This window comes from Pinus tabuliformis, chromosome 8, assembly GCF_031772625.1.
Source record: "Pinus tabuliformis cultivar Carrire ecotype Pingquan chromosome 8, CPIR1, whole genome shotgun sequence".
Lineage (NCBI taxonomy): Eukaryota > Viridiplantae > Streptophyta > Pinopsida > Pinales > Pinaceae > Pinus > Pinus tabuliformis.
Genome location: NC_142294.1, coordinates 1,481,175,749 through 1,481,192,577, shown reverse-complemented (window position 1 = coordinate 1,481,192,577; position 16,829 = coordinate 1,481,175,749). Strand labels below are relative to the sequence as shown.

Sequence of the window (16,829 nt, the reverse complement as noted above, 5' to 3'; positions counted from 1 at the left end):
GTGGGCGTTATAACATATTTGTGGGGTCGGCTTTAAAAGTTGACACCCCTTCACAAATGGACAGGCATGCGTATATATACAAAGGCGCAGAGCCTCATTTGGAATCAACGCACTTCGCATCTCTTCTACAGTTCGATAAGGGGTAAAAGGGAAGGCGCAGAAGTAGAGTGCGCATAACTCATGCGCTCTACCGTGGAGTGCGCAGTCTTTACCGGAGGTCGAGCTTAGGTGCAGAGATACGGTTTGAGTTGGGATTTTGTGCAGAACCGAGAGGAGGAGTTCTTGGTGTCTCGGGTGAGCACCCTCCTACCGTAAGAGGTTGGCACATGGTTGTAAAAGGCTGTCTTTGCCTTGATTGTAAATATTTCTAAGTGTTGGCTTGAATTCTGTCAAGCACACTTGTATGATGTATTATTGAAGAATTGTCATAATATATTATTATCGGGCAGACTTGTTCGGGAGTTGCCCCTCCCTTTATACTTGTGTGCAATTGTTATTGTCTTGGTTAATTGCATATTGGATAATGAATGAGTATGGGCTTCATTAAGTATAAAGGCTAATGCATTTTACTTGGTTGCGAAACACAAACTAAGTATGTTAATGTGAAGTAGGTGTAGTCCATGTGCACGAGTATTGTTAAAAAGAAAGTGTTCGGTGGTGCCGCACCTCGCCGGCACGGTTGGAAGACTACCGTAGGCCTAGGGGCATGACAGTTGGTATCAGAGCTCGGTCTAGAGCTGGTGAGCAGGGTTGCTCGTGACAGGTTCTTGCAGGTGAAGGAAACCGTTTCACACGAAGTGGAACAAGGGTTGGTTCAAGTTGCAGGTAACTTGGTGAAGATGTCTATCTTAGAGAAATTGGGTTATGCTACCTTTAAAGAATTTGAAGAATACCTAGTTGAAGAGTCGAGGAAAATAAAACAAGGATTTACAGATTGTGGTAAAAGGTTGTCTGAAACAAGAAGTGCTCTTCGTGCCTTGATAGAAAAGGGGGCTTCGGACCTGAATGAGGAAGAGGCCTTTCGACTTGCAAAGGAGGGGATCTTACTCGAAGTAGAACTCAAGGGGCTAGAGATAAGACATGCATTGAATAAAAAAAAAGTGGGAGTGCTTAGCCCTTGAGGTGAGACATCTCAAGGCCTTGAAGGAAAAAGTTGAATCTAATGAAAATCAAAAAGAAGAAAGTGGGGAAGGGACCTCACGAACACAAGCACACTTGATAGAAATCTCTTCTACTGATGATCTTCGCAATGGAGCTACAAGTGAAGAAAGCCCGAGTGCTACTTCAAAGGAAGTGATTGATGAGGATTGTGAGAAAAGAGATCCAGAAAGAAACAGGTTGGAGTATGTTCAGATGAAGGTTGGAGGTGCTGATGTACTCACTATGGTCGATAGTGGGGCTTCACACAACTTCATGAGTGAAGATACTGCGAGAAGGATTGGGCTGAAATTTGTACTGGTGAAGGCACAAATGAAGACAGTGAATTCTCCTCCTATGGGAATTCTTGGTATAGCTGAAAAGGTGGACACTACACTTGGTGAATGGACCGGAAAGGTGGACTTCACTATAGTGCGGATTGATGACTATGAAGCTGTATTAGGGATGGAATTCATGAAACAGTTTGAGGCTATGGTTGTACCACATTTGAGGAAACTCTTCATTTATGATGGAAGGGAAGATGTACCCATTGGTGTTCCAACCATTGGTGTGACAAAACCTGATCATAAATTAGGGGGAATGCAAATGGAAGATAAAGAGAAGGTGAACAAGCGGTTGTCCACTGTTGAGGCAAAGCTTGTGGAGCAGTCATTGGTCATTAGATCACTTTTAGATAGCATCTTGGACTTGTCAAGAAGGCTAGAGCTAGTGGGGGACGATGATGATGATGTTGATGAGGTATATGTGAGGCCAAATATCCAGAAGGAAGATCGGGAGGCATATCTACAAAGGATGGAAATTGAGGATCCTGATAGATGGATTGAGTTGATTAGTGAGGAAGAGCCTTCAGGCTCTACTCCCTCTACATCTTCTTAGATGACATAGAAGATGGGGCTCATTGTTAGCTGCTCATGGCAGTGAGCCCTTAAGCATGTTTGAGCAGGTATGATTGATGGTGCAGGGATGGCTTGGCATCAAGCATCATGACATGTTGCAGATGGATGGAGTTTCCATGGACCTGAGCATGGATTGTAGATTCTTGATGAGTCAAGGATGTGGCTGATGTTTGAGAAACAGTTGATGGGGACATGAGGATGTTCACTCTCATGGATTGGGCGTGATGGTTGGATTAGCTACCCAACTAGTTCAGACATGGGGTCGCGAAGTGTACAGAGATGTGTTGACATTATGTTGGAGTATCATGACAGAAGTTCACATGGTGACATATGGATCAAGATGATGAGGTGTATACCTTGGTATGGTTGTCTTGGTGACAGTCAGTCACTAAGGTGCTACATGATGGAGATGGAGCTTTATATATGTTGCAGAGATGTTTGCCTTATATGGAGGAGTCTACATCATGGTTGATATTGATCTTGGTGGAGAGCTACCGAGATGGTGTGCTGTCGAGGACGACAATGATTTCAAATGGAGGAGGATGTAAGGCCTCCGCGACTCGGGCAGGCACGCACGAAGGGCGGACGGTGAACGCGACCCGGGTAGGCACGCACGACGGGTGGGTACCCCATGCACGACGGGAGGGCGCCCCGTGCACGACGAGCCGACGGGCGATGCGACGAGCGGGCGCGGTCATGCGATGAGCGGGCGCGGTTGTGCGACGAGCGGGCGCGGTTATGCGACGAATGGGCGCGGTTGTGCGACGAGCGGGCGCGGTTGTGCGACGAGCGGGCGCGGTTATGCGAAGGGCGAGCGCAGCAATGCGACGAACATCCGAGCCACTTGCGACGAAAGAATGCGACGATCCTTGGAGCACTTAACACAGTGCGAAAATGAAGAAAATGCCGAAAGCTTTATACTTGGCGTGGAGAGGCTTTGCATATGGCAAAGGCCGACTTGCAAAAAGGATAAAGTGTGGGCATTATAACATATTTGTGGGGTCGGCTTTAAAAGTTGACACCCCTTCACAAATGGACAGGCATGCGTATATATACAAAGGTGCAGAGCCTCATTTGGAATCGACGCACTTCGCATCTCTTCTACAGTTCGATAAGGGGCAAAAGGGAAGGCGCAGAAGTAGAGTGCGCATAACTCATGCGCTCTACTGTGGAGTGCGCAGTCTTTACCGGAGATCGAGCTTAGGTGCAGAGATACGGTTTGAGTTGGGATTTTGTGCAGAACCGAGAGGAGGAGTTCTTGGTGTCTCGGGTGAGCACCCTCCTACCGTAAGAAGTTGGCACATGGTTGTAAAACGCTGTCTTTGCCTTGATTGTAAATATTTCTAAGTGTTGGCTTGAATTCTGTCAAGCACACTTGTATGATGTATTATTGAAGAATTGTCATAATATATTATTATCGGGCAGACTTGTTCGGGAGTTGCCCCTCCCTTTATACTTGTGTGCAATTGTTATTGTCTTGGTTAATTGCATATTGGATAATGAATGAGTATGGGCTTCACTAAGTATAAAGGCTAATGCATTTTACTTGGTTGCGAAACACAAACTAAGTATGTTAATGTGAAGTAGGCATAGTCCATGTGCACGAGTATTGTTAAAAAGAAAGTGTTCGGTGGTGCCGCACCTCGCCGGCACGGTTGGAAGACTACCGTAGGCCTGGGGGCGTGACACTCTAGGTCTTGGGTCGTTAACCTATTTCCTTACCCCCAAAAAAGACAAATTAGTTACCAAACAGAAACTATTTTAAAACATACTCCAAACTAAATCATTTTCTCTTTGATAATAAACTTTTCTGGCTATTTGAAATTGCCTTCTATTTTTTAATTTAGTTTAAATTTAAGATTAACCTAATTTACTCATTGTTTCAGATTAAAATAGATCTATGTTACAGTGTTAAGGTTGATATCTCAAGATAGATTCCATAGATCTATGTTACAGTGTTAAGGTTGATATCTCAAGATAGATTCCATAAGCATTATGTGCTCAATTTGAAATACAATTCGAAACTCGGCTGCAATTTTGCAACCCACATATTAAAAAACCACAAATCCAAAATGATACTCAAATATAACAGAATGATAATTACCATGAAGTTCTCATTGTGGAAATCCATATGCAAATGAATCTATATGGTTTTTTTTAATGAGGGATAAAGCTAAATAGGTCGTTACATATCGAGAAATAAGTGAGGGCATTTATCTCTGATTACAAACAGGAAAAAAGACCTCCCAGCATTTCGTCTTCATCATCGCTGTTATTGAAAATATCCGGTGGGATTTTCTTGGGCTGCTTATTGAAAACATCGTTCTGTATTTCGTCCTCGTTATTGAATCGCTCGTAATTCTCACACCAAGCAGAACGCCTTGGGGAGAATCTCCTCATGTTTCTGGGATTGCTGGAGCTCATAACGATGACACCGTCAGAATAGCACAAATACAGGACCAACTCCAGTGTTCACTACAACAAGAACTTCTAACCTTTTCCCTTAAAATTCAAGTTAAAGCAAGGTGTTACTCACCGTAAAGTGCTGTAACGGTTTTCCGAAACACTCAACCAGAATATCTCAAATTCCCCTCTGCTCAGCACATCTCATGTAACTACTATATGTAGCTATTGAGTGTGGGTTAACTCATATTCGCGTATCCTTCCTGACAGTTTGTGGGCAAGTCGACGGCGTGTGCTGTCTGTCCATGTTTAGAATCTTCTCCGAACTTTCCCACGAAATTTCTCGGGGGCCCATCCCCGAATTTAGCGTCTGTGAAGGAAGGCTGCTAGAAGTTGCAGCGGAAGAGATTTAGTTGTAAAGGCACCTACGGCCTTGCCATGATCCAAACACTTGCAGCCATTCGATGATCCCTTGCCTTGGAATGTTAATAATAATATTTGCAAATTTTAATTTTGTCAAGGGCTCGTGGAAGGTGCAGCGGAGATTCAGGGAGAATTCAGTTGTAATGCTGAGGTGAGCGCATCTTGCTTGCAAAAAGGGCTGTCCATGGTTATGGATCGTACCTTCCTCCGTAAGGGAAAATGAAAATACATACTCTGATTTGGTACTCGAGCAATTTCTTCCGTGACCTGTCCACATTGACCATATGTTTAGAAGACTAATAATAATAATAATAAAAGATAGTGAACAAATAATTCAAGAAAGTCATTGCAATACTTAATGGAATCTAATGCTGACCTCCCAAAAAGAAACCAGATGATCATGCCAAAACTTCATGATTGAGTGCTACATTCCTCTTTACAAATCTAAGGTGCTAATGTTGTGAATATACTTGTGTTGCAACATATAATCCGTCATCAATTTCTTAATATTAATTAAGGTTAATAAATTAATGGTGATGGAGTTTATTATTGAAATATTTTTTAATATTAAAATTAAATTATTTAATTAATAAAATTTTAAAAATTAATTATAACTATATTATTATATTTTAATTTATTCGTTTAAATTAATACTCTATTCATGTCCTACTTCTTCATATACTCCCCAAGAAGCTCCAATTATTTGATAACTTGAGCCTCTTCAGAGTTATTACGTATTAAAAAGGAAAAAAGAAAAGAGGAGTTAGTCGTAGCATCGTAAATAAACAAATTATTAGAAAAATAAATTATATTATTTTTAATAATCCATTTAGCATTTCATAATTATTGGTACCGTATTACTTAAGAGAACAAATCTCTTTGCATTGAGCATTTCATAATTCTTGGTACCGAATTACTTAAGAGAACAAATCTCTTTGCAAATATATTTCCTCTTTGACTAATTACATCTTTGATCAACCCTCCCTGATCTACTTAATAGGGTCTTCTGCTTAAATAATTCCTCAAATGTACTCCATTTAAACATGGATATTGGTCGATAATTTCTTCACGCTCATGAAGCTGTGTTACCTTCCTAAATAGTTTTTAACTTCCTCTCTATTTGAGTATTAGAAATTAACTGTGAATATCCTTACCTTTCTTAATGTCCATTTTAATTTTCTTATGACAAACTTCCTTAATATTAGATAGTATGAATATGTTTGTATTTCTTGAAATATTGCTTAATTTCTGAGTGCTTCTACTCCATGAGTCTTCAGGGTTATTATAATTGGATACAATGATAGAATTATTCAAAATAGATGTAGAAAGTGGTGTCTAAACGGATAATGTTGGAAAAGTCAATTATCATTTATTATAATATTTGAATTCATTTTATTAGATATATATATAGATATATATAATATTGGATTAGAAAATTGTTATTATTGAATTAGAAAGTACTCTAGTGGAACTAATTAATGACCGTGTCCTTTTCATACGACCACCCTTGGGAGTACCCGAATAAAATGATTGTGTCATCCTAGGGGAGCCTTTGCTTTTATAAGCTACCCAACCACTGATTAGATAGAGCCAAGTCCCAAAAAAAAGAGTACAAATCCCCAAGCAACAGGGAGGTCTAGTTCTGGCAGGTAGAGTGAGTGGTTCCTATATGCGAGATAACCTCCTCCGTACACAAGCTTTACCAGAGAGGTTTCTCTCTTCCCTTGTGCAGCACCCACCAAGGTGGATATGAATTCGATGTTGATGTTCAATGTTGATTGACGTTGGCGATTGCTTACTTTTATTTACTTTATTTTACCCTTCTCCAACATGCGTTCACTGATTGGTAATATTCTTCGGCAAGATATGTGGGAATGCTGGGGCTGAGGAGAAGCGGACTTAGCTCTTAACAGTCGAGCACCTAAAGGTCCTTATCAGTTGAGCCCCCTGTCGGGTCCTTGCACTAGGAAGCACAAGCCCCTCCGGGACGAGGGGGCCCTTTTAACTCAGCGGTAGAGTAATGCCATGGTAAGGCGTAATTCATCGATTCAAGTCCGATAAAGGGCTCATGTTTCTCACGAAGAAAGAAGGCTCGGGTGTCCATTTCTCATCGTATGATCCACATCTTTTCAAGATGAAAAACCTTTTTCACGGACGAAAATTATCTGTCATGATAGGTTTCAGGCAAAACATTTGTTATGCAAATAAAACTCCTTCAAACAATCTCAGGGTATAATTGAAAATGAAGTTTTCACTTTGTACATGACAGATCATGCTGTTCATCCGTGGCTTCCTCGTAAGGTTAGTAGAGGTTTTAGTCCTCTCCCTGGTCAGTTGAGTGACTATATACGTAGAATGTGCATCTAGCTCGGGTTCCATGGATCCAATGGAGGCTTGGTTCGTAACCCTGAGAGAATCTATTTCAATCTTTAGTGAGTTCTTGGAAAGTTGGTTCCAACAAGTCAAGTAGTTCCGGTCATTTGAAAATAAGTTTCACCAATAAATGTATTACATAATAATCCACTTATAAATTGACACTATAATCATAAGACGGCAAGTGCAATGGATTTACTTTCTTACTCTTCCTATAACGTCAAATCATTTTATTATATGTGTAAGGTCGTCAAATCATTTTATTATATCTACACTTTCATAAGACACAGGCACCAATAAGCTATACCTTCTGGGCATTCTAGTTTTTTCTTATCTACACTTTCATAAGGCACATGCACCACTTTCATAAGGCACATGCACCAATAACATATACCTTATTGGCATTCTAGTTTTTTCTTGTTATATTTACACTTTCATAAGATACATGCACCAATATGCTATACTTTCAATCTAATAAATGGATTGTTTCATTTGTAATTGATTTCAAGGAAGAAAAAATGACTCGTTTTGTCACAATTAACCAGATAGTAGGTTTCAAAAAAAGGTCACTTTGCAAAATTCATTAGAAACAATTAACCAACCTTGCCCAGTGAAGTATTTGATAATTTTTTAAATAATTATAAGTATAATAAAAAAATATTATTTTTACATTCATTATAAATATATTAATGGAAAAAATATATTTTCTATTATTATTATTATTTAATTTTAAGGTCACGGCTAAGACATACACCAAATTGTTGTATAAGGCTTCCTTGTTTGTGGGACAACGGACTTGTCTCCATGCAGCGATTTAACGGCTAATACTAGGAAGGCATACATACTCTACCTCTCTCTGGTTTTGAACTTATGACCTCTAAAGAGGAAACACATGCTCTTAACTTTTAGGCCCATATGTTTCTAAGCCACTATATAATCTTGAATGCTTGTCAATGACTTCCTCGTTAAAGAAGAAAAAATCTCAAACTATAATGTATGAATCTAGAGTATATCAACTTCTTTACGAAGTATGTAGACAAAGTTTCCCTCTTCACTCATTTCATTTTTTATCTAATTAGAGTATTTTTTTTAGTAATTGATTAAAAAATATGAAATGAAAAAATATAGAAGATGGAAATGCATACGATATTCTAAAATATCAAATACATAGAGACAAAAGGAAATTTTAGTATTATAGTTGCACTTTTTTATCTTTTTTCCAGTTATCTTAGTGCTCAATGATTGATAAATAAATATGAAAATATGATCAAGAAAAATAATACAATTTGAAATTACAAACAATATTTTAAATATCAAATGCCTAGGAATTTACAATATTATAAATTGTGATTTCTTTCGTAAAGTGTAATAGAATTATTTTTATTTTATGGTTGTAGCAATTGTTTAGTGTGGATTAATCAATTGATATGTGTGATCAATGCAATTTATAATTATTAATAATGTGTGATCAATGCAATTTATAATTATTAATAAAAAAAATTAATTTTAGTGCCTCAAATACTTATGGTAGCATTTTTATAAATTTTATCTTTCGCATTGTTATTATTTATCTTATTATCAATACATATTTTGCCCTCTAAAAAGATCAGTCATTTCACATAATTTCTATATCATGGTGGAACAAAATATTTATGTATTCATCATTATAATACAAAAATGCCACTACATATTTTAGTGGCGAAGAAATTATATACAAAATATTCCCTGATAACACATTATTTTCTTATAAATAAACATATTATATTATATTTGAAACACAATATACATAATTACAATAAAACTAAAGAAGCCTCAAAATTAGTTTTCATAAGGGAAAAAAATTATTTTCAGAGTACTAAAAGATAAGCCCAAAAGGCTTTTCTGTAAGAGCGCACAAAAATATATTAATCTAACCTACCTATAGCAAAACCAAGCCATGCTAAACCATATAGAAGGAAGGTTATAGATTGAAGGGAAAAGTAAATAGGCACACGTTGAAATTTGACTCGGCATGACATAATGATATATTGTGGAGAATTGTATCTAAATAAAAATTATGACTAAAAAACCTAGAGTTAATATTGAGCATTCATAGTAGTAGTAGCTTCCTTGGCTAAGTGAACCATGATAGGGGTGTTCTTCAATGCACCTATTAGAGTAGATGATACCCGTCATTTTTATGGATTAACTAAGAGAAATAAATTATTAGAAGCTAATTATATTTCTTTAAATTAATAAATTATTTTTTAATTTTATTAGTTATCATTTTTTTGGGATCTAATTGCATTAAGTAAATCATTCATCTATGACCATTTCTATGAAGGGTAGTTTTAACGATTCAAATCCTTTATGATAAGAACATGTGCTATGATGGTCTTTCTTTTCTAAAACAACTTAATTGACCACAAAAAATTGTGTATTCCATGTATAATTGTAACCAACATCAACAATGTATGTATCCACCATCTAATTGACCCAAAAACCATCTCATCATAATTGTATGCACCATCAACCTTAGCATACTCTTCTATAGTTTTGAGGGCTTCTTCGGTGCAAGTCAAGGTCAAATCATTAAAAGTTTCAATATAATCTACAACGTCACTCTCCATCCTCATCTAGTGGTGATGGTAATACAAGGGCTTTCTTGCCATACTAACACATTAATTTTGCTTTTCTTTGCTTATTGTGTATTGTCATATTAGCGAGGACAAAGAATTTGCATTCCTTACTAAGATATGAAAAATGTTATGATGCAGGAGCATTTAGACCGGGCCAGCAATGTGACAGGGTGGTCACATGATGTGGCTAAATGCAAGACTTGAGGAAGACGTAGTTGTTAAATTTGTGTTAATTTCAGTAAGGGCAAGTAGTTAAAAGTGGTCTAGTTTAGTTAAATGAAGATAAAGAATGAATTATAACTGTATAACTAATTCCTTCATGTGTGGGAAGAAGTAGTTAGGTATGACTGATGTATAACTTCTTCTTGGGTAGAATAGAATAGAGAGAGGAGAGGTGAGGCTTGGAGAGCCAAAAAGTTTGTAAGCCTCTGGGTAATTGCAAGGGCCATGACCATTGAATATCTGGCCAAAGACAAAGTTTGTAAGTATTTTCATTGTTAATATGAAAAGTTTATTTTTAGAACTACATTGGTTGATTTACAAATTGTGTATTTAATTTCTGTAACTGGGGCTTGAATGGTAAACCTATGTGAACGAATGAGAGATCAAAGAGCGATGGATAAATTGTTAATTTAAACCTCTGTTTTCCGAATTGATGGAATTAAAAGGGCGCAGAGTTGTTTTTAAGCTCTGTCTATTTTGAATAAGATCAATTCATATTTCATATTACTGAGCAGTGATATAATTCTGGTTTTGAAAAGTGCAAGTTCTCTGTAGGAAGAGAGTTTTGCAATCGATGCTTGAATAGAGGTTAAATCTCTATTGCTGGAGTAATGAAATTGAATGTAGTTGATTTATTATTGAAGAGAGAATCGATTTGAATTAACATCGATTCATGTTTTGAAGTGAATTAAATATGCAATTGTGAAAAGGACGCAGATCGATCATCCTATAGGAGGACTGGATCGAATTGATATGTCAGCTTTGGAAGTCGATTTCAAGGTTGGCGCAGTTCAATTGAAATGCAGAAGAACTTATTTAAAGATCGATGCAGAGGAAGAGCACTGAGTTGTAGCATACATGAGGAGTTACAGCGTTAAAGGCAGAATGTTAATGGAATCGATTTATTATAGAATTTTGATTGAAAAATACGATATTAAAAGCCATATATGAATGTTGATTTGATTGAGAGTTAGATATATGATTTTGTTGTGCAATGGTTTTATAACCATAATGAGGGATTTAAAAAGAAGCTTCCGCATATGATAATGATGAGATTGCCAGACTTCGAGTCATAAATGGGATTTTGAATATGGAGATGCATTTTATATATGCATGAGATGGGAAAGATTCTGGGTTTTGCAGGGTAGACCTGCATCAAGTGGTATCAGAGCAGGAATAGCTCTGTGTGAAGAATCAAGTTTTTTTTTTAATTGAGTTAATTGCATGTGATGAATGAATGTCAGATTTTGAAACTAATGAAGATTGCAGCACAGGGATGCAGTGCAGTTGAGGAAGGAAGCAAGATCAAACGAATCTTGAAGGTGAGCTGACAAAGTATTATTTAACTCTAGTTTGAAGAGTATGCTTGAATAAATTGGTTTACAGGCATAGTGAAGAAAGTCTCAGTGGGATAAAGCAGATCATAGTTGTAGAGCAGTGATAGAGGAGTCCAACAAAGGATTCTAAGTGAATGTGGCAGAACCTGAAGATTCAACGGAGGTTGAATAAAGTTGCAGATGAGTGAAGCCTGAAGGAGTAGTGGAGAAATGCTCGAAAGGTTCTAGTAGAGGACCGGGTGATTACCAAAAGACCAGATCCGGAGGAAGGGATTGGTGTGGTAAGGGGCAGCAAAAGAGTTTGTTGTTGCAGAGGCTTGGTTCAACTCATGGGTGAGAAACTCATGGCGAAGGAGATGACTATTGAAAGTCATAAAGGAGAGAGCAGAGGTTCAGAAAGAGGCCACAGTAGAAAGGGGGAGAAAGAAAATGCCAAGGCAAATGGCATAAGACAGCAGTTGACTGATGAAGAGTATGAGAGAGAGAAAGATGAGATAGCAGTTCATCTTGAGTTATTGATGGAATTGCTACAAGAAAATATGAAGGACCAGAGAGTGGGTTGGCTCATGAGGAAGAGAGTGAAGTGGCAGAGGCTACAACAGAAAAGAGATCAACAGATAAACATGCAGTTAAGAGAAGAGCTGAGGAAGCTCGAGCAGATGATGAGTATACAATTGAGACATGAAAAACTCAGAGCAGCTGAGTTGAAAGTGGAGGTTTCCATTGGTGAAACAGAGGAGGAGATCATTGATGATTTCTTGGGTTATTGGGCAGATCCAGATCAACTGGATGATGTAAAATCTTGTGTTTTTATAGCTGACAATTGTGATGTGATTACAGGTTTTACTGAGGAGGATGCGCAATCTTGTGAAGCTGTCACAAGTATGGGGAAGAATCTTTCAGGAGATAAATACTCGGAAGAAGAAAGCAGCGATGCGTTTGTACTTGAAGCTGTTGCAGTAGAGAGAGGAGCTCAAGAAGAGAGGATGAAGACAAAGATAATGGAAGATGCCGCAGGAAAATTTGTTCAGAGGAAAATGCTTGAAGAAGCAAGAGAAGCAGACGAAGTTATCTGCAAGCCAGAGGAAGGAATATCTCTGGATGATGATGAGGAAGTGGTGAGATCGTATGAAGGTCTCAAAAGTCCAGAAGAGAACTTGCATCAGCATACTGAAATGTTGACAGGAAGACTAGAAGGAAATTCAGAGAAACAGGTGACAGAAGGTAAAACTGATGGGAAAGACGCAAATAAAACAATTGATGTTCCACAACAGCTTGATGACTGTTTGTTGCATACGCCCTTGTCAGCAATCTTGGCTACGCTGTTGCCGCTCAAAGGAAGTTCAGGTATGCAAGAAGGCCAGATGAGCGTCAGGAAGAGCGTTTTATCAGTAGAAAAGAATTTGTTAATTCAAGATGTAACAACTAAAAATATTATGTAGAGGATGTGCAACTTTCCAAGAGCAGTCTGAGTGAGACAGAAGAGGTCAAAGAGGGTTTAAATGATGTGGAAGTATCAGTTCGACAGGCAGGAGAAGACAAATCATCGTTTAATATTCCATTTGTTGGTCAACGGAAACCTGGCGGAAATGCCATCAAAGGTAGGTATCAACCCTGTTCTGCTCCCATGGTTTGGGATGCATATCAGGTCAGTTCCCTTCAAAATTTAGCAAGTGGAGACATAAATTCAATTGGAGTAAGGGTTAAGTTGCCGAAATCTTGTCTTCACGGTGATAGAGGGTTGCCCATAGTTGGTAGCGACATTTCTTGGCAGGGAGCATGTGGTCCAAGATATTGTTCCTCTCCGCCCAATGGCTCCTCAACATTGTTTTCCAGCGATTTAGTGTCACCCATGTGGAATGTAGTTGACAGTCCTGGGAGCGAAAACTGCATAGAAGACGGGAGCCCAAAAATATTAATGAAAGCAACATATAAAGGTGAAAAGGGACAACCAATGAAGATTGTCAATGAAGTTCATGAAAAAGAGACCATGATTTTTGAAAACTTAGCAGAAGATCATCATGTTGTCATGATGATAGGCACGATTGAGTCAGCCGTGGGAGATTTTGAGTTGATCAACCTAAAAAATGTATCTCAAGGAAGACGGCAGGAAGTGGAAATTCACCTAGCAAAAGGTGAAGAAAAGGAAGAAGAGCTAACAGTGATAAAAAGTCAACAACAGGACCAAGGAGAAAAAAAAAGAAGCGCTCATCAAGAATCTAATGTATGGGAGAAGGAGCTAGAGTTACTGGAGAAATGGCTAAAAGCACCAGTACCTGATGAAGACTGCAAGAGGTTTGCAGTAAAAGAAGCAGAAGCAGGGGAGGAAGTTCACAACTGTGAACCAGGGCAAGGAAGCCTTATTAGAATAGATGATGCAGGGGAAAAACTTGAAAACTCTTTGGAGTTAAATCAACACACTCAAGTGTTGATGAAAGAAGAAGGTCCAGAACCACCAATTGGAATACTGTTGAAAGGAGACACGCAGTCTGAATGTGTGAAACAGAGGAAGATGCAGCTGGACAGCAGCAACCAGCTAAAGCAGGAAGGGAGAGTTAATGAAGAAGACCAGCAAGAAGATCGACTGGAAACAAAGATTGAGAACATAAAGAAACTGATGTTGAAGTAGACCAGAAGGCAAAGGTTGGCAGCATCAGAAAAAGCGATCAGTGAAGTACAAAAAAAATTTCAGCAGGGTAAGAGAATTTGTCCAAATGATCCTGATGCCACCAAAAAGCTTGAAGAGACCGAAATGGCAGTCACAAAAATTAGATATATTGAGACCATCTTAGGGAATGATCTTGTGAATCATTTTGTTGTTGAACCCAATGATTTTTATTTAATAAAGGTGGAGCGACAACATGGAATAGAAGGAGAAAATATAACAGTGATTGATGACTTCAAGAATCAGGAAAATATGCGCGGAAGGTGTGCATCTCAAATATTATTGCAAGTAAAAGATTTGCTAGAGGCGATGCCATCGCTGGTTGACATCAACATTCTGAATGGAAAGCAATGAACACTATTTTTGATGACATCCATGGTCAATATTATGACCTTTCTAACATATTTGAGGTCAGTAGGATTCCTTCGGAGGACAATCCTTATCTTTTTAATGGTGATTTTGTTGATCGAGGATCATTTTCAGTTGAAGTCGTACTTGTGCTATTCGTATTCAAGTATATGTGTCCAACTGAACTCTGTCTTGCAAGAGGAAATCATGGAAGCAGGAGTAAGAACCAGATTTATAGTTTTGAGGGCGAAGTCAAGTCCAAGTACAGCGGAAGTATGGTTGAGCTTTTCGCTGAAGTGTTTTGTTGTTTGCTTTTGGCTCATGTCCTCAATGACAAGATTTTTGTTGTCCGTAATAGTCTTTTTAGTGTTGATGGTATAAGACTGGATGATATCAAAGAAATTGTTCGATTCCGCGAGCCCCCTGAAGAGGGTTTGATGTGTGGAATACTTTGTAGCAATCCACAGCTCCATAAAGGGCGTGGACCCAGCAAACGAGAGGTTGGTTTGTCTTTTGGAGAAGATGTGACCAAAATATTTCTGCAAGAAAACAATCTTGCACAGGTGGTCAGGACTCATGAAGTTAAAGAAGAAGATTATGAGATTGAACATGATGGAAAACTTATTTCAGCTCCAAACTATTGTGACCAGAGAGGGAAGATGAAGCAGGAAGTAGCTGACATGCAGCCTAAACGGAGGAGCAGAGCATATGGACAACTCCAGGACAAAGTCTGGGATCCAGGAGGAATTTTATTTCCCTTCGTTCCTTTTTGAAAGCACATGATCGGGAGATCATGAATGTTTTCAAGCATGAGAGTCTGATGCAGGAGCATCTAGACCGGGCCAGCAATGTGACAGGTTGGTCACATGTTGTGGCTAAATGCAAGACTTGAGGAAGACGTAGTTGTTAAATTAGTGTTAATTTCAATAAGGGAAAGTAGTTAAAAGTGGTCTGGTTTAGTTAAATGAAGATAAAGAATGAATTATAACTATATAACTAATTCCTTCATGTGTGGGAAGAAGTAGTTAGGTATGACTGATGTATAACTTCTTCTTGGGTAGAATAGAATAGAGAGAGGAGAGGTGAGGCTTGGACAGCCAAAAAGTTTGTAAGCCTCCGGGTAATTGGAAGGGCCATGACCGTTGAATATCTGGCCAAAGACAAAGTTTGTAAGTATTTTCATTGTTAATATGAAAAGTTTGTTTTTAGAACTACATTGGTTGATTTAGAAATTGTGTATTTAATTTTTGTAATTGGGGCTTGAATGGTAAACCTATGTGAACGAATGAGAGATCAAAGAGAGATGGATAAATTGTTAATTTAAGCCTTTGTTTTCCAAATTGATGGAATTAAAAGGGCACAGAGTTGTTTTTAAGCTCTGTCTATTTTGAATAAGATCAATTCATATTTCATATTACTGAGGAGTGATATAATTCTGGTTTTGAAAACTGCAAGTTCTCTGTACGAAGCGAGTTTTGCAATCAATGCTTGAATAGAGGTTAAATCTTTGTTGCTGGAGTAATGAAATTTAATGTAGTTGATTTATTATTGAAGAGAGAATCGATTTGAATTAACATCGATTCATGTTTTTAAGTGAACTAAATCTGCAATTGTGAAAAGGACGCAGATCGATCATCCTATAGGAGGACTGGATCGAATTGATATGTCGGCTTTGGAAGTCGATTTCAAGGTTGGCGCAGTTCAATTGAAATGCAGAAGAACTTATTTAAAGATCGATGCAGAGGAAGAGCACTGAGTTGTAGCATACATGAGGAGTTACAACGTTAAAGGCAGAATGTTAATGGAATCGATTTATTATAGAATTTTGATTGAAAAATACGATATTAAAAGCCATATATGAATGTTGATTTGATTGAGAGTTAGATATGTGATTTTGTTGTGCAATGGTTGTATAACCATAATGAGGGATTTAAAAAGAAGCTTCCGCATACGATAATGATGAGATTGCCAGACTTCGAGTCATAAATGGGATTTTGAATATGGAGATGCATTTTATATATGCATGACATGGGAAAGATTCTGGGTTTTGCAGGGTAGACCTGCATCATGTTACAAAATGTATTATATAATTTTTATTTATTTATTGTTGTGTGTTGAATACCACTACACAAAATTTCTTGTAATTTGCTTTATTACGTTATTAAAGTGATTTAAAATAAATTCTTATCAAATTATAATAAATAAGTCATCAACAATGAAATGAAACTTTAGATATTGAGTAAATTCTCATCTTTTAATGAGTTTGAATATAAATTCTCAACAATGTCAGAATTTCCATTTGCTTAGTATATAATTGTTTACATTGTTTTAAAGCACCACCCAAAGTTATTAGATAAAGTAACTTGAACCTTATCAATTGATATTT

General features: G+C 37.8%; 1 pseudogene; it reads left to right on the top strand.

The window, feature by feature from the left end:
* The first annotated feature begins 14,182 nt into the window (after nucleotides 1–14,182).
* On the top strand, nucleotides 14,183–15,216 carry LOC149241414 (serine/threonine-protein phosphatase 5 pseudogene; annotated as a pseudogene).
* Nucleotides 15,217–16,829: the final 1,613 nt, after the last annotated feature.